The sequence below is a fragment of the Wyeomyia smithii genome, chromosome 1 (assembly GCF_029784165.1).
Source record: "Wyeomyia smithii strain HCP4-BCI-WySm-NY-G18 chromosome 1, ASM2978416v1, whole genome shotgun sequence".
NCBI classification, from domain to species: domain Eukaryota; kingdom Metazoa; phylum Arthropoda; class Insecta; order Diptera; family Culicidae; genus Wyeomyia; species Wyeomyia smithii.
The window spans coordinates 16,481,736-16,504,990 of NC_073694.1; the positions used below are offsets into that span (position 1 = coordinate 16,481,736).

Consider the following 23,255-nt stretch of genomic DNA (forward strand, 5'->3'; position numbering starts at 1 on the left):
ACCTTCCGTAGTTGTGTCGCACTTGCAAGCACGACGCAGACTGACTTCGGTCTCGATCACACAGGTCTATAAGAGTTATCAGCATCAGCTGACTCTTCTGTGTGTGATGAAACATTCCTTTCAGTCTATAAATAAATAACGCTTGCACAGCAGTGTGTGTAGTTAGGGATGAGCAATAGAATAAGTCGACAGCGGAATGTGATACGATATAGATTGTGGAACAGTACCACCGTCCCCCGTAGTTTAATTGGTCAAAACACCATGCCGGAGACAGGGAGATTGCGGGTTCAAGTCCCGTCGGGATGCGGTATATTTTTCCAAATCTGTATCATATTTCCAGTTCGCTTATTTTTCGTTCTTCCTCTACTCACATACTGCCTGCTTAATGACACTTGCAGTGTTGGATGATTTTTCGTATTTGCGCAGTGATTTTAATTGTTGTATGATGTTATGTTACGTCATTAAGATCTGAAGACACTCTTTTTGAAAGAAGCACGGAGAAATAACTGGATAAATTTCTTTGTCGGTTATTTCGAAATTTTTTTGCGTGAGTTTGTGTTTTTAAAGTGGCGACAAAATTAAATACACTATTGAAATATATATACAAAACAATCCAAATTAGCTTTATTTTTCTACATATTGTTAGCAAAGTGATTTTTTACGTTACAAAACTCACTTTCAAAATTTTGTGGCCTGTTTTTTGTTTTGTAAAGCCATATTCAATCTTCGTGGAATGTTTACTCCCAGGTTTTCACGAGTAGAAGCTGAACTAGCATTTCACGCTCCCTGTCAGACGTTCCATAAGTCTGTTTTATTTTTTGGATGATGCTTTGCAACCTAGACTTTTTCAATCTTCCATAGAATTTCTTTAGGATTTAAATTGGAAGTCTGCGCTGGTCAAACTAATAATTTTATATTTTCGTTTGACAATCATCTTCGTGTTTTCAATACAGTATGTTAAGGATCGCTATACTGCATAGAGATCCGGTAAAGTGGCATGTTTTCTTCGGCATATGGAAGCAAAATCGACCACCTAGGTACACAGGAAACTTTATTCTACTTCAAAAGCGATACATTTTGGCAAGAACTGAATATTCTACAAAAAATTTTAGACCAGGGTGCAACTAAATGGCACATCGTGTTTTGGTCGGATGAGTCGAAATTTAACCTTTTTGTTTCAAACGATCAGCAGCTGGTGAGAAGGCCGGTGAATACTGCTTTCAAAGCACAATTAACCACAAAAGTAGTAAAATTTGGAAGTGACCACAAAACGGTGTAATACTGTTTTCTGATGCTGGTATGGAACCCATTGATTTTATAACATAGACTATGAATACTAACGACTGTGTAGATGTTTTACGTAGCGCAATGCTTCCGTATGCCAAAGAAAACATGCTTCTTCGTTGGAGAGTAACGATCCTGAACATACAGCATTGAAAACACGAAGATTATTTTCAAACAAAAATATAAAATTATTAGTTTGACCAGCGCAGACTTTTAATTTAAATCCTTTAGAAATTCTATGGAAGATTGGGAAAGTCTAGGTTGCAAAGCATCATCCAAAGAATAAAACAGAGTTATGGAACGTCTGACAGGGAGCGTGAAATGCTAGTTCAGCTTCTACTCGTGAAAACCTGGTGGTAAACATACCCGGAAGATTGAATATGGCTTTACAAAACAAAGGACAAGCCACGTAACGTTAAAGGTCACTTTGCTAACGATGTGTAGAGAAATGAAACTAATTTGGATTGTTTCGTATATATATATTTCAATAGTGTATTTATTTTTGTCGCCACTTTAAAAACACTAACTCACGCAAAAATTTTTCGGAATTACCGACAAAGAAATTTCTCCAGTCATTTCTCCGTGCTTCTTTCAAAAAGAGTGTCTGCGGATCATAATGACGTAACATAATACAACATCATACAACAATTTAAATCAGTGCGCAAATACGAAAAAATATCCAACACTGCAAGTGTATTTATTATTTTCTCCATGACTGTATTTGTTGTCATCCAAAAATGCTAATTCAAGCAAAATCGCATAATATACGTCACATACAAAATCTGTCAAATCTCATAAATTTAGAGTGTACCCAACCCAACATCTCAATGGTTCATGGTTCCCCTGGCATATATAAAAAAAGTCCACCAAAAATTGCATGCAACTTTAAACGGTTGCAGGAAGAATTCTTTACACCCTCGGGAAAAATAACTCTAAAATGAGTAAAATTTGACGCATTTTCGTAAAAAGTGGAACAACTCATAAACTGAGTAACTCCGTAAATAGGCATAATGGAGAAACAAGGCGTTTAAAAACTGAGTGATTGTTACTCACTTTTTGGGTACAGTATTACCACTGAACAAAAATCGGTGCCCAAGCTTTCGCATTCATTTTTAGCTGTTCCATCCTACATTGATTTTACAGTGCATCGTTCGTACAGTTCGCTCCATTAGTTTGAACATGCACCAAAAAATTATTTATTTTTTTACTTCAATGATTACGCAAAAAAATAGTGAATAGTTGAATCTACCAAAATCAAGTTAATACAGGACCGCATTCAAGAGATTTTTAAAGCGGAAAATCAGTAACAATTCACAATCAACTTCAATAGAACAAATTAAACTAAAAACCTTTCAACCATTTAAACACTGTTTAACAAAATTTCTTGGATCGTACACCTCCTGACTGTTGAAACTATTTTAACCTGTTAGTTGATTTACTTGAATATTTTCGTTGAACTTGGAAACTAAATTTCTCGACCAACGAGAATATTTTTTTCTCGTACCGTTTTTTTTTATACCTAACATTGCAAGTAATGCATACCAGACGCGCTATACACAGCACAGCTTACGACATTATGTAATGTCGTAAATGTAAAAAAATGATTGTCGTTAGTCAAGATATTCAGCTTTCAACTTAGGCAACAATGAAATTCATCAAAAATATATCTACATAAAAACCGTTACACGTATGCGGGTGATACTGTACGATTATCATGAAAAGGCACCCTCGCTATACCACTACCGGGGAGAACAAAGGATTCTCTCGGCGAAAAAGCGGCGAGAGCTCATATAGTCCTATTGTTGAATGAATTGAATGTAAGCGTATTAAAATTCCGCCCTCTCCGCCGCTACATGACGATACTTAAAATAAAGAGATTTTGTTTCATTTTTGGTTTTTCAGTTGAGCAGATATGGTATTACTCAGTTTTCAGTAATCATCACAATTAAAAATAAATGATATTTTTTATCCTAAATTTCGTTCGTTCTTCATGTAATTCACCACAAAAATCTCTTTGCAGGTTTTCGTAGAATACTCGTTTTTGGTTAGGTATTCTACCAGAAGTATTCTACGTAGAAAACTCGTCGAAAACTACATGCGGTTTTCTACATGACATCCCTGTTCATAAGAGAAGTAATTTTCAGTTATTTTCAGTTATTCAACAACAACAAAATACGTTCATAAGAAATACCAATTATTTATGGAGAAATGGCCGTTTCCTCGAATCACTTTTTTGCAGAGGTTTGCGGTGTTTACGATTGCTCAGATCTTTATGAAAATTTGTAAAAATGTTCTCAAGATGTCTTAAAGATAATAAATTTTTTTTTTTTCGATTTTTTAAGTGCCCTTTTTTGTTTAATTTCTTAATTTTTCGTGCATCATAACCAAAGGAGAGGGAGGGGAGTATAAAACGTGATGTAATTGAGGGGGGTGGGGTCAAAGAAGTTGTGACAGTTTGTGACAAGGGGGAGGTAATTTTTTCCAAATTTGAAATGACATACCTTGAGAAAAGTTGGTGATTGGTTGAATGCTGCGGTACTAAACCAAAAACGATTGATTTTCGACTCAATTTTTCATTAATTTAGGGGGTAACATTCACCTTATTGATTTACGAAAGAAAATTTGTAATGTAATAGGTTTTTATAAATTTATTAAAACGAGTTTACGAATACAAACGCGAATATGGAAACCATTTTTGAAAATTGTACCTATTTCTCCCAACATGCAGAAAATATCTGCTAGACGATTCAAAACAAAACATCATAGAAAACCAGAAAATTTCTGTAAAGGTTTTTTGAGATGAAAAAAATCCGTATTAATATAGACACTTTGAACTACGGCTTTTATTTTTGTAAACGTTATACATTTAAAATATGGCAATAGCTTTACGAACGTTTCGAATTGTCCCCTTTCGCATTAAAACTCAGCTTGTTTCCAGCGGATTTTCTTCATTCTTACAGCAAAATGCGAAAAATTGCGATTTTGTCATGCCAACTATTATACTATAGAACCGGCAGAGTAGTTGCTGATTTTCGCGCAGCTCACTGAGCAGGCTACTCATTCAATCGCAACGTTTCACACGGACTAACCAGCGCACCGCAGCACTGCTTAGCATTGCTGAGCATGTCTGAACACACTAAAAAAACACACAAAATTACTTAGTCCGGATTTGTCGCCTCACTAATAGCTAATAGCTGTGAGTCCGCCGGTAGCGTGTGTTTTTATCGTTAATTTCTGTTTGCTTGCTTGCAAAGCGGAGGCGGAGAATAACGGGAGAATTAGAATCATCCCGTATCATCGATAAATGGCAATCTAAAACCAATGCTTCTCTTTAAGGTTACCAATCAATAAATAGAAAAGAGAGTTGAAAAATAATTATCACTGAAATTTACCGCCTCACATCATTGAATTGGTTAATCCCAGGCGAGAGTTTTTCTAACCCTATTGCAAAAAAATATATTGACATAAGACAGACTGTCCTAGTTCTACGGTAACCTTACGGTGCCGCCTTATAAACAACCTCTTCAACTATTTTTGGTGCTCAAATGGGAATTTTTAATATTCCTCATGAAATTTCTTTAACACATTTTTCTAGGTAAGAGATATTCCATCTGTTTCCAGCACCTTGCCATTACGAAGTATGATTTCGACATTATTCCTCTTCTATTTCACTTAATTTTTTTTCACGATTTTAATCTTGAAATTGACGCTTTTTCTTCAAACTTTTTTGAAAGTAGAAGTTTTTGTAAGTGAATTTGCACGCGGTTTACATTGATTTCCGTCATCCACTTTACTGGCAAGACATCAACTCAAATTTTTGAATCGTATTGCTTTCATGGCTTGGGGGTCATCTATAAATTATGTACGAGTTTAGGAGGAGAGAGAGTATATTCAAAGCTCTTACGAAAGGAGAGAAAAAGATTCGGAAATACCTATCTAAGGAAGATTCAAAAATTGAAAAAAATCTCGCTAAGATTCTAATAGATGAACGCTGAGTAAGCAGCGGATCAAACCCTGAAGAATGAATATGTACGCCAGAGTTTGTTTACTTAGTTTTCACTACTATTAACTTCGAATTGGTTAACATGTTCTATTTTTTTTGCTCTGAAAATGTGTTAACTAAAACAATTTTTTTTAAACTGAACATGTTCTTAAATTTGAATTTTTTCTTGAAAAAAAGCTTACAAGAAATTTTAAGGGAAAAGAAAAGATGCCTTAGCAAGTTTGAATCCTTCACTTACAAAACCAGGCTGCTAATAGTCCAAATCCAGAACAAAATCATGGTGCTAAGAAAACATTATGAATGTTAAAACTTCTAGAATCAACCTTTTGTATGTACTAAAAATTATGAGCGGACATGGTAAGCATAAACTATGTTTAAAATTGTTCTCTTAACACGTTTAGTGTGAAAAACTAGTAAAACTCTTTAAGGTGCTAATGATAAAACCATTTAAAAACGTCTATTTGTTGACAAGAAACAGCCTGCCTAAACCATTTTAATCAAATTCATCAGGGCATTAACAATTTATAACATATATGAATCCACTGATGCCAATGCGCTTTTGTAAATTTCTGAATCGATTTTAAACACTTGATTGCAAACTTGATTGATTTGCATTTGCAAACTTGATTGATTTGCATTGCATCTTGCTGATCAAACTTATAGCTTTTTTAACATCCATAATTTTCTCGTATATCTGTTGCTGTTAGCACTGTGGGACTCCAAGAAGATATGATTTTTTTCTAGCGCTATCCTGATGAATGTCACCGATTTGAATTTTTTAAAACATATAGAGTTATTGAAAAATAAAACCGGTTTTATAACCTTTGTTTTAAAGTGACAAAAGTGAAAAAAATCACAGTTTTTGGAGGACAAAAGAATAAACATTGCTCGACTTTTGGGGCTCCAATAATTGAATTTCAAAGCATTCTTATTGCTCATTACGGTTCGATATTTGTAGCTGTTTTCAAAAAAATATTTATAGTTAGGACGCCCTGTTTTAAATTGTTGATTATCAACCATTCAATGTATTCTAGAAATTTAACCCCAACACTGATTTGTTGTAAGATTTTCAATATATTCTCGAAACTAGTTTCTGAATTATTATACAGTGCCTCGATTAGTTCGAGCTCAAGTTAGGCTGATACAAATTTCGAATTCTTTTTATGTCCAAGGTTATCAAAGTTAGCAAAGGGGGTGGCAAAAAATAAATAACACCGAGACGAAAAAAAAGAAATATCTTTGATCAAAGTTTGTGTGCAAGTTATGACGTTTGTAACTTGCACTCAAATAAATGTTGAAAAATAACACTTTATTATTATTATTATTTATTTTGCTTGCCTTTTGACGACACTCTTGCTGTCACTGGACTTGTTAGTTGCTAAATAAAGCATTTATGCTGTTGGAAAACCAATAGAATGAACAAAACGGTTTGAGCTTCTTTTTTCTTCCCCTTCCAATATTCAAGATGTTTGAAGGGGGGGAGGGGTGACATAAAATGAAAATAAAATTTGTAACAGCCTTATTGGTTTCAACACCCTCACGTTACTATTTGTCATTTTTTTATGAACTTTTTTTATACGTTTTGTCATTTCTTTATAAATTCACCACCGTTAAACACTATCTTTGCTGCCCCCAAACTGCCCCTGTTTACATAGTTGACGTAAGAGCCAAAATGACCAAACTGCACTTTTTCGTTGATTCAGCTTCCTTTCCCTAAGATACATACACTACAAATGAAAAGAAAACTATTTTGTTCTAAAACTTTTGAGAAATATTGGAAAAACGTTTTGGCGTAACTGCCAATTGGTTGCAAAAACTGGCGTCACTCCATACAATGTGCAATTGTTTATGTTAGGTCGTTTTATTCGACTGTCTAACAACTGTCTGTTTGACTTAGTTAAGTAGTTTCATTCGACAAATATTCCATGGAAAGGGGAAAAGGGGAAAGGGGGATTAAATTCTTGTGTACCGAAAGTGGATTGATCGATAGCTCTCTAGGGAGAAACATGCGAAAAAGTTTTCCTGTACTAATTTTCATATAAATTCATGTACATGCATATGTAATGCATCAATCAGAGGCACGAGTAATCCATATTCGGCAGGTTTAGCATTGTCTGGGATCCTAAATTGAACAAAAAAAAAAGTTTGTTCTGGCTCTGTGCTGTCAAGTTTGCATTTTTCCATGTGACGATTACCCACCTTAGCGTAAATGTAAGTTTTTGTGCATGTGTTTGTGTGTGTATGTGTGTGGGTTTGTATGTGTGTTTTTGCGTATTTGTCTAATTGAAACTGCCGATGGACAATAACTGACGTTTGACCGAAACACGATTGATAAAACTTATTCAACTGCGAGGCAGAATAGGAAATAGTCGAGTTTTTACGCCAAGCTATGCGAACAATCTGCGAGAAAAATGCATGTTTATTCGTATAAACAGGCGTAGCGGTTTTTCTGGATTAATAACCATGGGCAGACTCGTATAATCCATGGGGCCTCTATTCAAATATCAATCTTTATAAAATTGACAGACTATTTTGTTGAAATTGTATCTCAATATAATTTTTTGGGTTGAAAAAACAGAAACGCGTTTTACTCGAAATGATGGTGTTGGTTGTTACGTCAACTATGTAAACAGGGGCAGTAAAGCTGGGACTTTTTTTATAATATTTTCTAGTAACGTTGATAATTTTTGCCATAAACAGTTGTTGTTTTCTATCTCTGAAAACTTAATTCTCGTCTCCATCGAAACCTGATTTTTTTCTCATTTCTAAATTCGGGAAATTCAGCAGAGCATTTATCTGCTGGATTGGGAAGCTGTCGCAAGGTTACAGAGTCCACTTTGTTAAGCGGATGGTCGTGGGTTCGAATCTTAGTAGAATCAGGGCATTCGATGTCAAAAAGGACTTTAACCAGGGCTTATTCTCAGGCCCACCAGTTACCCTTCCTTTACGCTGAAACCTACAATACCTTTGGGTGACTTCCTCTTAACAAAAAATAAGTCCCTCTTATCGATAAAACTGGCCAGAAGGACGCATGACGAAACTTCTCCAGGCAATCATAATTGGTGATATTTGGCAGGAGGAACGAGGCTCGGTATAGAAAAACAGTAAGCGTGTAAAAGGAAGGGTAGCACATTATACCCAAGCACTGATAAAAATATAATAACATACATGCCACTTCTCGATACCGGTATTGCTAATAATAGAAGTGCCGGATACAGCAGACACCCGGGCATATCTCACAAAAGATCAACAATTCTGGTTGCAGTGAAGAAGTCAATATAGGAAAAAAATCTACTGGGTTTCTCAAATTTATGGATGTGAGTGCTCTCCAATACCAGCAATGAAAGATTTTATGACACCATCATTATTTCAACAGAGCTCTCATTGTTTTTCAACCTGCGTAGTAGTTTTTATAATCTCAGAAATATAACCAAAATCGCTTGGTAAAATTGAAACTCTCAAAAGTCGCACGGCTGTATCAAAGCCACAATTCTTCTTAAAAATTTGAATGGATTAACGAAAAAATACTGGAGAAATTCCAAATCATATTCACAAAAGACTTAAATGCCTAACCAACAAAAGTAGGCGACGAACCTTATGAGGAATCAGAAAATTATTCAAAACTCAAATCATGTATGTTAGTTTAGAATCAATAATATATTCCGAGACAACAAAGCCATTTCATTTAATAAACCCAAACAGGTAAATATCTATCATTCCATTGACTGAGAACGATAGTCGCCTACAAGTGCAATCGACAAAGCAGCAAATTTCCAGCACCGCCGCTGCCGTCTTCGCCACCGTGGCGCCCTTTTGCTTCCAGTACATACGAGGGTACATGCATCAACGACACCCAACGAGACACACACGAAAAAAAAAGACCAGAGACCTGGGGCCGGTTTCAGTGCAAGATTTAATCCAAGCCCAGCAGCCAAGTTGCGCAATACCTAGAGAGACCTCCTTTTGCATAGATCCGAAGCCGGTACTCCGGCTGCTGGCTAGTAGAGTAGCCTAAGGCACACCAACAAACTGGCCACCGTCAGCCGTACTGGGCTGACTGGGCTGGCTGGCTGGTAACCAGGGGTAACACTAGATTGAAGTCATGGCCTAAGTGATCACTCTCGGTTTCATGAGAGCAATTTTGTGCTTTTATTTTGCTACCTCCGGCGCTGCTGTGGCACCCGTTTGGAACGAGAGAACTGCAACACTTTTTTTGCTGTTTTTGCTTAGCAAGATGTTCACCGAGATATGCCTGGGTTATTAATAAACTAGAGACTTTGCGGCTCTCTTCCTGTCGTCCGTACGAGCAATTTGTGTCCATCCATCCGATTGGACAAGAAATACAAAGTTGATTGATTTAATTTTTGGTTTTTTTTTTCTATTTTGTAACCATGCGTGTAACGCGCGTTCAATGGCAGTGCGTTTTTGCGATTACGCTTTGAGCACTCATTTTCCGGAAATTCGGTGGTAACGTCAATAAACGATTATCAATTTTCCGCTTGAGGTAGACCTCTGTTACGCTGTTTGACTTACTTCACATCGATTCATTCAAACGATTCTCTCCACCAAAGCAGGCAAGCAGCTCACGACTTGTTGTCCTCTGGTCACGTCGAATCGATCCTTGACTTTCAGACTAACGCGGAGTCGATATCCTTTCCTCAAGCACCACTGGTCACTGTTCCATTCACTTCAGTATTACGAAACTGTAGCACTCTGCGCAAGTTATCAGCAAATAAAACATAGACTCTAGGATTTTTACATTCACTTTTGCACAATTTCTCTACCCTTCACTAGTATTCCGTAGGGTACTGGAACTGGAACAGAACAAAGGAACCCCACCGATCAACACTGAACCAGAAAGGACCACTAGATTTTATCTTTCGTTACATACTGCCCGTTACGTGTTCCGGGACGAGTTAACAAACCACCCACACGGAAACTGGGTCCGTCCGTCCGTCCGTTCGCGCTAGAAGTGTTTCTCCACACTCTGACACACACTTGGCGTCCGACACACAAACACTGTGCACTATGCAACCGGGTTTGGTTTTTTTCTTTTCTTCTCTTCTTCGTCGGGAGCTCGCTGGAAAACACTGCTTATCCAATAAAAGTCGTCGATTTACTGAACAGCCGCGGTCACTAGCGAACGGCAGCAACCTACCGACACGAGCAACTTCTTTCAGAGACCCCCGCGCGAGCATGCCACAGAAAAAAAAAACGGCCACAACGATACATTTTTCTTGTTTTTCACTTTCGTCTTAGCTTAAGCTGGCGGCTGCAACCACCGATCGAGCAACTGAGAGTGAGAGCAGGAGAACTCGCCGAATTAAGGAGAGAATTCGAATCAGCCGAAGCTCATGAAGTTGGCGTTGAAAAAGACTATAACTTTACGATCATAATCTCAGCCATGCTGAGCTGAGCGCTAAGGGCGGAACGCGCGCGCGTGAAAATTGACCGGCAAAAATGTGAGAATTTTGACGGACTCCATCCATCCACAAGTTTTGGTGGGTTGAGAATTAAATAACCGAACAGGTTGCCGCTTACTTATGCGCCTGATCACTAGTTATTTTTGTGAAATTTCTACAGTATGATCAATTGGAATGCCAACACAGCAGCTGGTTACGTTGGTTACAAATTTTTGTGCCGCTCAATTTAATCTGGAGTAAAAAAAAAACAATCTCAAACTGAGCTTAGAATTGTTGAAAAGGATGAATAAAGTCAGATAATAATTCTATATTAAGCTTAAAATTGCAGATAAACGTTTCCAAATGCAAGAGAAGGCCAAAAGTAATCTCAAAATTCACCGGAAATCGCAAAAAAATAAATCATTTCTGAAAGTCCAAAAACCTTTAAATAAAAAATTAGATTCGAATGATCAAAACAGAAAAAAGACGAAGACGACAATGAATTTGCTCTGAAATGACGAAATAACGAGCTCATGTTCAAGCCAGGAAAGGCAAAAAAATTATCCCAAACTATACTTAGAAACATATAAAATGCTTCTAAAGGCCAGGAAAGAACAAGGTACATAACCCCGAATTTTGTTAAAAACCGTCAAAACCCAGATTCTAGAGATTAGGAAAGACTAAAAAACCCAATTGAAAATCATATTCGCTAGAACCGCTTCTACAGTTAAAATAAGACAACTCAGAACACGAATCTTAAAACCAAAGAGTTCGAACAGAGGAAATTTGCTCAAAATAAATCAAAAATCCGTTTTAAAGGCTAGTAAAGTTCAAAAATAATATTAACAAAGTCTCGAAATCTCAAAAAAACGCTCTCAATGCCAGGAAAGGCCAAATGAGAGAATCATCTTAAATCAAGCCAAAAATCGCCCGAAAACGTCAAGAAAAAATATGTCCCATTAAATTCAGAATCGTCGAAAACGGTTCTAAAACATGAAAACACCGAAAAAATAGGAAGGTCCAAATTGACTTCAGATAATCTTTTTAAGTTGTAAAGTAGGCAATGTATGAAATTTTTTCGAGAATTCGAAAAATGAACACTGGCTGAGGGTGTGATTTAGACTTAGAAATACTATAAGGTATACAGCCCTAGGATTGTATGAAATGGTGACGTATGAATAAAACCTGTTATTAAGAATTTTTTTTGTTACAAAATATACAGAGTCCGCAGACAGATCAAATTGTTTGCTCAGTGACTTAAGTATTTTTATTTTCAGCCTTCCCTTAAAATTTCTTTTCAGGAAAATATATTTAACAACACTCGAAACAATATGGTTTATAGTTGACAATATTATGCTTGTATCAGATCTTCCTGATTTGCCTACAGGATGCACAAAGTCATTGTTCTGCGATGACACAAGCATTTCCGTAAAAGGAAAAAGTCTTCGTGTCATATGCAGTCGATTGCAGAAAAGTTTAGATATTTTGTATTCCTACTCACAAAAGTGGAAAATCTCTCCCAATGCTTCTAAAACTCAAATGATAATTTTTCCGCTTAAGACTAGGGCTTCTTTCCTCAAGCCAAACAATAATCACGTTGTCAAGATGAATGGGGTTATTTTAAGTTGGTCTGACAAGGTTAAGTACTAGGGACTAATTTACGATAAAAAACTTATTTTCAAAGAGCACATTGAGAATATACAAGCCAAGTGCATCAAATAAACTATTTTTAAAGAACAAACTTTTAATTTACAAACTAATTTTTAGACCAGCAATGCTTTATGCTGTGCCGATCTGGTCAAGTTGCTGTTCAACAAGGAAGAAAACGCTCCAAAGAATTCAGAATAAAATTCTAAAAATGATTTTGAAGCGTCCTCCTTGGTTTGGTACACGAATTACATAGACTTACTGGTGTTGAAACATTAGAAGCTATATCAAATAAAATTATTAAAAATTTTCGACAAAAATCGTTGAAATCCTCAATTGCTACGATAAGCTCTCTTTATAGCCAATAAGTTAGCATTTAAGTTAGTTGTAAGTTTACTTCCCCTTTTTTGACAAGTAGGTTTAAATTCCTACGATTGATAAGTCGTAATTGCGAAAGCAAACAAATCCTAACAATTAAAATTACAATTTTTCTAACAATGTTGAGAAGTCACCATTTGTGTTTGGACACACATACTCATTATTTACTAATATTTATCAAAAATACTTAAGCTACTAATAAATCCATCCTTTTATATATTTGTCAGCATCTCAAACTTGTTATAATAATAAATTATGCTTGTAGTATTTTTTTTGTGCAAACAACATCTATTTGTCAAGGCACAAGCGTATCGTTATTGTTGAAGGAGCACCAAACATTTTTCGTAATGCGTCTGAATCAAAATTAACTCTATATCCTCAAAACCAAATCCAATGATACTTACGTTACCATAATGGATGGTTTTGTCTTATTTATCTCTGATTAAATCCAATTTATAATGTGGATATTACTTTCCAAATAATATTTTCTTCCAAGACATCAATTTTCAAGTTCTAAGGAATTGTACAAGAATAGGGATTGTTTCAAACTGTTCGGAAAACTTTCCCCTTCGAGACATCATATTAGTCTAAGCTCATGGAAGCGAAAATTGAATTATTGGGACGGGAAGACTCTGTCAATATGTTTTTTGATAGGGAATGGTTGGTGTACATTCACGTCGTCTGTGTTAGGAATGCTCCCATGTAATTGGTTCATTGTTCACGTAAATTTGTCATTGAAACTTATTATCAATGTTACTGCTTAACAATAAAATTAGAGTGATAGGATATTATAAAATTGTTCAACATTTTATCTATCCAACAATATGCCGGTTATTGTTATCCATCATGTGGTTATGCTGTTATGAACGTTTGAAATCTGACGCAACATTTGCCAGTTAAATTTCCAATTTCACAGAATGCATTCCAGTATAGTAAACAAAGACGTAGTCCTATGTCAAAAATTTATCTGTTCCAGACGTCAGGGTCAGATAATCACTTTAAAGAAAAGAGCAATATAAATAATCCCAAATTTAGCTCAGAATAACCGAGTCACCGACAAACCAGAACATCAGAAAATGTCCGTAAATACTCCCAAAACATACTGAGAAAAGCCGAACATTGATGCTAGAGTCTAGAAAAGGCCAAAATGAAATTATCTCCAACAAAGTGCAAAATTTTCGAAAGCTACAAATTAAGGTCCAATTAATGCTACAAATATCCAAAAACTGCTGCTAAAGTAATTGACTGTAGTTAACGCTTACGGTGCGCTAATTCCAGTGTCCTGAAGTGCATCCAGTCCTCGACCTTGCGTGTAAGTGCGCGGCCGTCAACTCGACCTTTCCGATCAACTCGCCTTAGACCTCCAGCGCTATGTCGTCTGCAAAGCCGACGAACACAACAGGGAACTTTAACTTCAACAAACCGTGTTACATGACATTCGACAACACCATGCCCAAGATGGAACCTTGCAGTACTCCTGTGGTAATTGGGACGCACTACTGACCCTCCTGCGTGTTGTAAACTATTATTCGATTCCGAAAGTAATTTTCCAAAATCTTGTACAACACATGGACGCCCCTAATCATCAGCGCTATGAAGTTCCAACTAACGCTATTGAACACATTCTTCGCGTCAAGCGTGTTGATTGCGAAACAGCAATTGTCCCTTCGTTTGGACTGGGCTGCCACCTTACGGCGGGCGTCTTGGACGGAGAAAAAAGCATTAGGCGTGGACCATCCGAAAGCAGAACTGGTTACTTGCTAGACCGTTTACACCCTCTGTGTACTTCACCAGTCTGTTGAGGATAATCCTCTCAAGCACCTTCCCGGCAGTGTCCAGCATACAGATGAGTCTATATGCTGATGGGTCCGAGAAGAAGTAGTTATCCAGGCACTTCTGCATAACTACCTGGAATAGCCCGCGAACCACTTTTATGACCGTCTTGATGGCCAGGACTCATTCCCTTCCTCAGAGCACCTAAGCAATCCTTCGATTGGTTGAGTATGCCTAGAGGCATACTGACCAACCAACTTTATTCGTGGCTGTCTTCAGGTTCACATCTGCCGATGCTAGTCAGAAAGTGGCTGCCTGGGTCCCCGCTGGGCCCTCTAGAAGGTGTATTGACTTGTCGCACCCCTCGGTGATTTAGTCCAGGTTTTTAAGCTGGAATGTTCCCCGCTCGGTTACTGTCTTGTAAGTAGCGCCATTATTTTCTGCATCCCTGTGAAGCTCAAGAATCATCTCGTCAGTGCGAGATTGACGGATGCTGCGCACATGCGCTCCCAGATCCTTGAGCTCCTCATTTTCTTCAAAACTTCAGAGTACTTAAAATTATCCGACTTGAGTATGAGGGCGTCCCAACCACTCCGCGCCTTCTTAACCCTTGGTGGTCGTTTAGTTGCCACCCCGTCTTGGCGCTTCCTGACTTCTTGGCGCCCTTTTCCTGCTACGGTAACCCATCGGTCTGTTCCTGATTCTAGCCTCCTTCTAGGCTACATCCGCTAGAACTACGAGTTCCGCATGCTCTGTTTTGGCCTCATGTATGGTGTCCCGAAGCTGGAGGAAGCTATGATTCTGGTGTTGTTTCGTATGTTCGGCATGAACTCAAGCTATTTGGCCGCCGTGACCACTATCGCCTTGTCGACAACCTTGACTAGCAAGGAATCGTCTAGGGATATATCCGGTGTGGACATAGACGCGTAGCGGCGGGCCTTGCCACTCCCGGATTTCATTGCATCCGACTCCGTTTTCTTCTGCGGAGATCGCTGGATGCCCCCACGTGCTGGGTTTGGTAGTCCCTCCGTGTTCATGCCAGAAAAGTCTCAAAAATAGCCAAATTGATCACAGGAAAACTTCACAAACGAAAGTCCACAAAAAAACACCATTATAGTTCAGATTACCCAAAAAACGTTTTTAAAGGCCATCAGAAGCAGGCTTGCCAGATCTACGGATTTGTTCACTTCTACGGAAAAACATTTATATGGGAAATCCGTAGAAAAGAGGGGAAATCAGGGGAAATCCGTAGAATCTACGGATTTTATCGAAATAGTTCGGCGACGCTGATTCAGAAGTGTAAAAACGATTTTAAATTATACTCAGAATTACTGAAAATAGTTCAAAATGCCAGCAAGAGCCAAAATCGTCTCAGAATAGCTGAAAACCTCATCTTTAGGCCGGAGAAGGCAAAAAAATGATTCCAGATAAAACGCAGAATCTCCCATAACATAGATAGAAATGCTAGAGAAAAGCTTTTAAAAAAAAACAGGTGAGACCCAGCCTTTCTCATTCGAACTTATTATTTGTTAAAATAGATTTACACGAACATTTAAATTTTTGGAAAAAATACACCTTGAAAATTTCTGCTTGATTCATTCTCCACATTAAATAACGAATTTCTGGTAGCCAACAGCACAACTTTATCGAATATTTATAACATAACATTTACAGACGTACATTAACACATACACATGGAAATACCAGCATGAGCATGAGCATGAGCATGATTGACCGCCCGCGGTTGCTACTCCGTTATTGCCAAATCAGCTGTAATTACACAGAGAACCAACAGATGATGCTTGGGACTAACATTCATCTTCAATGTGTAAAAACTGGTGACCTTAATCTTTATATTAGGCAATACCAGCGCCGGCCGCATCCGAATGCAGGTCAAAGAAGGAGTGTGTATAGGAATATGTTGACGTGATACTCGCTTTATTGGAAGCCGAGAACACCTCTGCACTTCCACGAGAAATCACTGGGATGTTGGAGAAAAGGTTAAGGTTTGCAGAAGGTTTCGTTTTGGTAAACGATGCGCTGAGTTCGAGTACCGGGTTCATAATAATAAATATCGCACGTACGAGTTCATTATACCTTCTACGGAAGTCATAACGCGATCAATATGTTAGATGAAGTAACACCGCAAAAATAAAGCGCACGCGAGGATACCGGACCTATGACTCAATCAAGACCGACTCAAATATTAGAACATCTGTTTATGTAGTTATTATGCAACTACCGAAACGTATCTCCCATTGATTGATCTCAGCTGACTACACAATGTTACGAAAGCTACAAGAGTTGAGTCCACGTTAACGCCTCGCGACTCCTATCACTTCTTCGTGAAGTGACCCTATTTATATCGAAAATTATAACACGGTTATAACCAATCTGTAGAAAATACGACCTCATGAAAGGTATCAACGCGAAGTCTCTAGATATTCGGTCACCCGGGCATCTGGCTTTGAGCCTAACAGGTCGACTAACGACGTTTCTTTTATACTGTTCGTCTGTTCTATAAAAGCGATTTTTTGATTTGAGACCGATTTAAAGCAGTAATAAACTAAAGAGTGTTGTAGGGTCACGCACAGGTAAGTGTGGTACATCCTAGTGAAACGCAAAATGGTATACCACACTAAGTGGACGATTCGAACTAAGATATCATAAAACTCTCCCGGGCCGGAGACGCGTTTTACCAAAGCATTATGCACGACCGCTCAATCCCCGACTACCGACGGAGACGCTCGGGAGCACGATATTTCACGCCGATTCTCTATTAGCTGTCGATGCGAGTGTTGCCTATCAAATAGAAAAATTGGCAAAGTTTCATGCATCCAAAGCCCCAATAATTTGAAAAATGCAGATACGCAGATTGACCAAAATATATATCTTAAGTTTGTTGACAAAATGCCGAACTAGTCATTATTGGGACATAGTATACAAAAACCTCTGCTCAAAAACTAGACAAATCGAAAAAATTGAATTATAAGATTTCGACTTCGACTAGCAAAAATGCACCATACTCTGAATTCCACAAACCACACCAGTACTCTCTGGGTGACGAGTTCAAGTATTGTTACGCGTTATGTTGGCTCATTATTAAGCTGAGCAATAGGGACCTTTTTGTCAAACGACATGCGTAAAAGCATAAGTAATGTCGAACTCGTCTCCGCGGCACGTTAACACCCGGACTACAGTTTTGTCCTGTACTTTTTTTTTGACTTTCCGGACTATACTTTTTCTGTATCCGACTACACACTTTATCCTGGACTACACCCGAAAGAACCAGGGTGCAGTCTCAAAACACTAATAACAAAAACAAATGCTCTCAAATGCCGTACGAAAAATATGACAACTGAGTGTAGCGTCGCTTGCGTGTTCGTTCTCGTGCTGTAAAGTGTAGTTCAGAACGGTGTAGCACAGCTGCGGAAACGAGCTTGACACACCATTACAGTATTCCTGAACCCTTTACAAAATGCCAGAACAATTATTATTCATTTCACCGTTTTGGATCTGCGCCTATAAAAATTTAGCATCTTTAACAAAACTTAGCTATGGCGTAAAAATAATAATTCAAAAGCTAGTGAAGTCATAAATAGAAATGGAATGACAATGGATATTAAAACATAGTCATCAGATATATTTCAGCTCGGAAATTCAAGACAATTTTAACATTATGAAATATCGCAAAATAGATAAACAGCAATCGTCTGGTACACCTTTTCATGCGGTGCATAAATGAATGACAGAACAGTACGAAAATGCTACGCTGTGGTAGCTACACATGAAAGATGAATTCGCCATTAAATGACGCACAAATTCATCGCTAAAAAATCCTACTGTACTGCACACACTACAACACGAAATATATATATAAAAAAAAAAACAATTTGATTCTTGTCGGTGAAAACTACTACCTTCGAGTCATTTATAAATAAACAAACATGTCTGTAAATGTATGCACTTATCTTAGCCATTGAATCAGCTTTCAGCAAACCAAACATGCCTCCGCTCGCACGCAAACAAGTATAGGCAACTTGTTTCTATGGTTACAACTGCCGCTCTCTCAGTTTCTGCCTCTCAGCAGATCGTGCCGTCGGCGGAGAATAAGCTTGCACACTACCGTATCAAAGGAAAGTCACCAACACAACACTGCGCTTTTTTTTTTTTTTAAAGGTGGCGGGGAAATCTGCAAACAGACACCTGAGAAGAGAACTCAGGGTGTGGGGATGAGACTAGGGGAGAGATGCTGGGGTAGTTACACTCGCCCAGACACCTACTGATCCCTGTCCCGACCCACTAAAACCCCTCCAGTCTCCAGCCCTGGTCTTCCTGGAATGACGTACTGGATTATTACGTCGGGGAGTGGCTTTTGTGCGTGATGCACCCTCTTTACTCTTATAACCTCCTAGCTAACTACCTGGAGACTGGTAATTAGCTGCCACTGGCGTGTTGGTGGTTGACCCGCCACACACGTTGCAAATCCAGAACAATCTGACAGGCGGCCGCACAGACCGCGTTCCAGATGTCCGGGTCGTCGCACATCCTCCGGACTAGATTGTCCGGAGTAGTGCCAGGCCCACTCACAGCCATCATGTTGCTCCTCGCTCTTGCGAAACGGGGGCATACGAAGAAGACATGCTCAGCAGTCTCCTCCTCCTCCACGCACTTGGGACACATGGGGGACACCGCGTGTCCGAACCTGTGCAGATATTGCCTGAAACAACCATGGCCTGACAGGATTTGTGTCAGGTGAAAGTTCACTTCACCATGTCGTCTCCCGACCCAGCCGGACATCTCCGGTATGAGTCGGTGCGTCCATCTGCCCTTTGTGGAGTTGGACCATTCCCGCTGCCAGCGGAGCATCGAGAATGACCTTCTGGAACCTCGTATGCCCCTTGTGTCACGTTGGTCGAAACACTCTCTGTCCTCCTTGATGGCGATGCTGATGGGCATCATGCCGGACAAGACACAGATTGCATCGTATGACACCGTACGATACGCACTCGCAACTCTCAGGCACATGAGCCTGTAGGTACTTTCCAGTTTACCACGGTAACTGTTAGTACCTAGCGCTCTGGACCACACTGGCCCACCATACCTAAGTATGGACGAAACCACGCTGGCAAGAAGTCTTCGCTTGCTGCCATAAACCGCTGAGCTATTGGACATCATACGAGATAGTGCTGCAATAGCCGATGAGGCCCTCTTACAGGCATAGTCGACGTGACTCCCGAACGTGAGCTTGTCGTCCACCATAACCCCCAAGAGCTTCAGGGATCGCTTCGAGGTGATGGTGCAGTCTCCGACTCTGACCACCGCCTGTTGCTCCGATTTACGGTTGTTCACAACCGTGACCTCCGTCTTATGATGCGCGAGCTCCAGTTTCCTGGAGCGCATCCAGTCCTCGACCTTGCGTATACAGTGCGCGGCCGTCAACTCGACCTCCTCGATAGACTCGCCGTAAACCTCCAGCGTTATGTCGTCTGCAAAGCCGACGATCACAACCCCTACAGGGAACTTGAGTTTCAACACTCCGTCATACATGACATTCCACAACACCGGCAGGTTGGCCGACCATCTCTGGTCTATGTCTGAGATACTGGAACGTCGGACGTGAGACTCGACTGCCGGAGGCCAAGGACTTGGCTCGTGGCGTGGAAAGAGTCCCTCGATGATACGCTCCAGCATCGCTGGTGATCGCTCTGCAGGCGCCAGCGCGCCTTTAGTCTTGGCCATTACGATCCTGTAGGCGTCACCCCACGGATTTGTATTGGCACTCGCACATAGCCTATCGAAGCAGGCCCTCTTGCTGGCCTTTATCGCACTCTTTAGCATCGATCTTGCCGAACTGAATGCTGCGCGGCGCTCTGCCCTCTCTTCTTCGTTTCGCGCACGCTGCATCCTCCGTCTTGCACGGAGGCACGCACTGCGAAGGTCGGCTATCGCGTCCGTCCACCAGTAAACCGGTGGCTTTCCATTCCTAGGTTGGCGAGTCCTAGGCATGGTGGCGTCGCACGCCCGCGATAGCATAGCAACTAGTTGGTCAGCAGTCGGGCGGAGCCAACTGCCCCCCTCGCGCTCCCTTCTCATTGCCTCTTCGAATACCTCGGCATCAAAGTGCGATGTCTTCCACCCGCGAACGGTCGGAGTGTTGGCTCTACCCGTCGCTTGCCGCCTCTCGTTGTTGTCTACACTATAACAGACCGCCTGGTGGTCGCTATTAGTGTAGCCATCGTCTACCCTCCAGTTCTTGATCAGTCCTGGGCTGGAGAACGTCACGTCGATGATCGACTCCGCACCATTTCTGCTAAATGTACTTTTGTTCCCAACGTTGGCCAGATCTAGGTTGAGCTTTGCAAAAGCCCCCAACAGGATCTGGCCCCTCTGGTTCGTGAAGCGACTTCCCCACTCAACAGCCCAAGCGTTGAAGTCGCCCGCCACCACCAACGGCGTTAGGCCCGTTAGCTCCATGGATAGGAGGTCGACCATCTGGGTGAACCTTTCGGTAGACCAACGTGGCGGAGCATAGCAACTGCAGTAGAACACTCCGTTTACCTTAGCAACTACGTACCCTTCTTCTGAGGTTGAGACAACCTCCTGAACCGGGAACTTGCTCGTCGTACATATGGCCGCCAAACTGGACTTATCCGCAACCCAGTTACCGTTTCCGGGAGGGATGCGGTAGGGATCCGATATGACGGCGATGTCCGACAACGACTCAGTGGCTGCTTGGTGTAGCAGCTGCTGAGCCGCGAAGCAATGGTTCAGGTTCAGTTGCGTCACCCTTACGCCCGTGGTTTCGCAGCCGGCTTACCGGCTGGGCACCTGGGGCCTCCCATAAAGTGTTTGGCGTCCCGTTTCCCGGAACATACCATGCACTTGGGAGACTCCACACAGTCCTTTGCTTTATGGCCTGCACCTCCACATCGCCTGCACAGCTGGCTCCTATCGGGCCCCTTGCAGGTCCAGGACTTATGTCCGCCTTCAAAGCACCACAACACTGCGCTTTAAAAGCAGCCATTTGCTAGGCGACAAATTGTGAAAGAAACGGCAATAAAACTTTAAATTTCCAGATCGTTTTACTTCCAAATCACTTTTGAAACACTGTTATAACACTCGAAACACTTTTACCCACAATTACCACACGAAATTCACAATTTATCGTGCTATATACCACAATAAAACGCGATTACCACGGACACAATAAATAAAGCGTCTACACACGTCGCCAGCGATGCCAGCTCCCATTAACACATACACATGGAAATACCATGGAATAAATATATTTCAAATCCATCACGCGAAAAATCCAGATAACTACTCCTGGTTACCGGAATACATCATAAAATGGCCAAATTCTGCCTAATATGAGTATTTCAATAGTGAAGATGCCGACTTTCAGTTTCTGGAAAACAGCTTGAAGTGACCAAATATCATCCATTATGAGTAGTGCGGAAGCGTTATACCCAGAGGCCAGAAATCAACTTCGGACGCCACTTGAAATTTCTAGATAGTAGTTCCGATTTATGGAAAACAACCTAAAAAGGACAAACACTACCCAATGTTTTTCAGGAACCGAGATAATGCTTGAAGCCAAACTCTATACTTCACTTTGAAACCCAATTTTGCAGCTTCCGGTTTCTGGAAAACATCCTGATATTGTAAAATTTAGTGAGCTTAAGCAGTTTTTGGAATATGCTTTTTTTTTCAAAAGGTGATTTACTTCTTTCATGCATAACGGACAAAGTTATAGTCCAATTACATCAAAATTCAATAGGGTCTTATGGGGTAACTAGACCTTCAATACGACACTAATTTTGAAAAAAAAAAAAATTAAGCTTAATCTATGAAAAGTGAGTGAGTTTCAAAACCTCCGGAACAAGTTTCTTTTAAAAACTTTTGAGCCACATGTTTAATCATTAGTTTAGGATTTTCATTTTCGTTCATTTGACACCATTTTTGTTCAAATCGATTGTGTAGTTTCTGAGATAATGAAGTTTCGTGATATTCACATTTTGAAACACGGTGCCTAAACTAAAAATCCGCCATCAGAGCGACAGCACCTGCAGAAAATAATCACAAATTAGACGTAGAGTCTTCGGAAAACGTTTCTGAAAAAAACCCTAAATAACTCAGGATTCAAAAAAATGGTTTCAAGAGCTAAAAACCGCCCAAAATTCTCAGAATTCTCAGAATAAACAAAAAAACTACGAACTAATTACATTATTTATCTCATGACAACATTTTGAGTTTAGTAAAGTGGGCAATGCATGTAATTTTACGAGGATACGAAAATGAACAAGGACAGCACTTAGTAAAACAATTTTTTCGTCTGGATGAAAGAAAAAATTCGAAGCCACCTTCTGTCCATTTTCATTTTCCGCATCCTTGTAAAATTACATATATCGCCCACTTTACTAAAATTAAAATAATTCTTGGTGAAAAATTGTTAAAAAATCACCAAATTAACTTCAGATAAAAGCTTCTAATCAAGGTCAGATTCGGCCCGGAAATTAACACAAAATCACCGAAAACCAAGACCATATATTCTAACCAGAGGAAGCCGGAAAATTGATCAGACTCAATAAAAAATCCTTAATTGGGCTCAAAATCGCCGAAACAACTTTTCTAGAGGTTAGGAAAGACAAAGGAAGAAAATAATCCCAAACAAGGCTATCAGGGGTATCCGCTTCTAAAGGTCAGGAAAGACCAAAATAAATAATCTCACAATAAGCTCATAAGAGATGAAATACCAAAGTCAG

At 39.8% G+C, this 23,255-nt stretch overlaps 1 protein-coding gene across 2 annotated transcripts in view; it reads right to left on the reverse strand.

Annotated features, from left to right (window-relative positions):
• LOC129717291 (mucin-5AC) overlaps positions 1-10,446 on the reverse strand; it is a 102,683-nt gene extending 92,237 nt beyond the window's left edge. For both annotated transcript variants that reach the window (XM_055667166.1, XM_055667159.1), the window contains exon 1: positions 9,821-10,446. The gene's annotated coding sequence lies outside the window, so the exon portion shown is untranslated. The remainder of the gene's footprint in view (positions 1-9,820) is intronic.
• Positions 10,447-23,255: the final 12,809 nt, after the last annotated feature.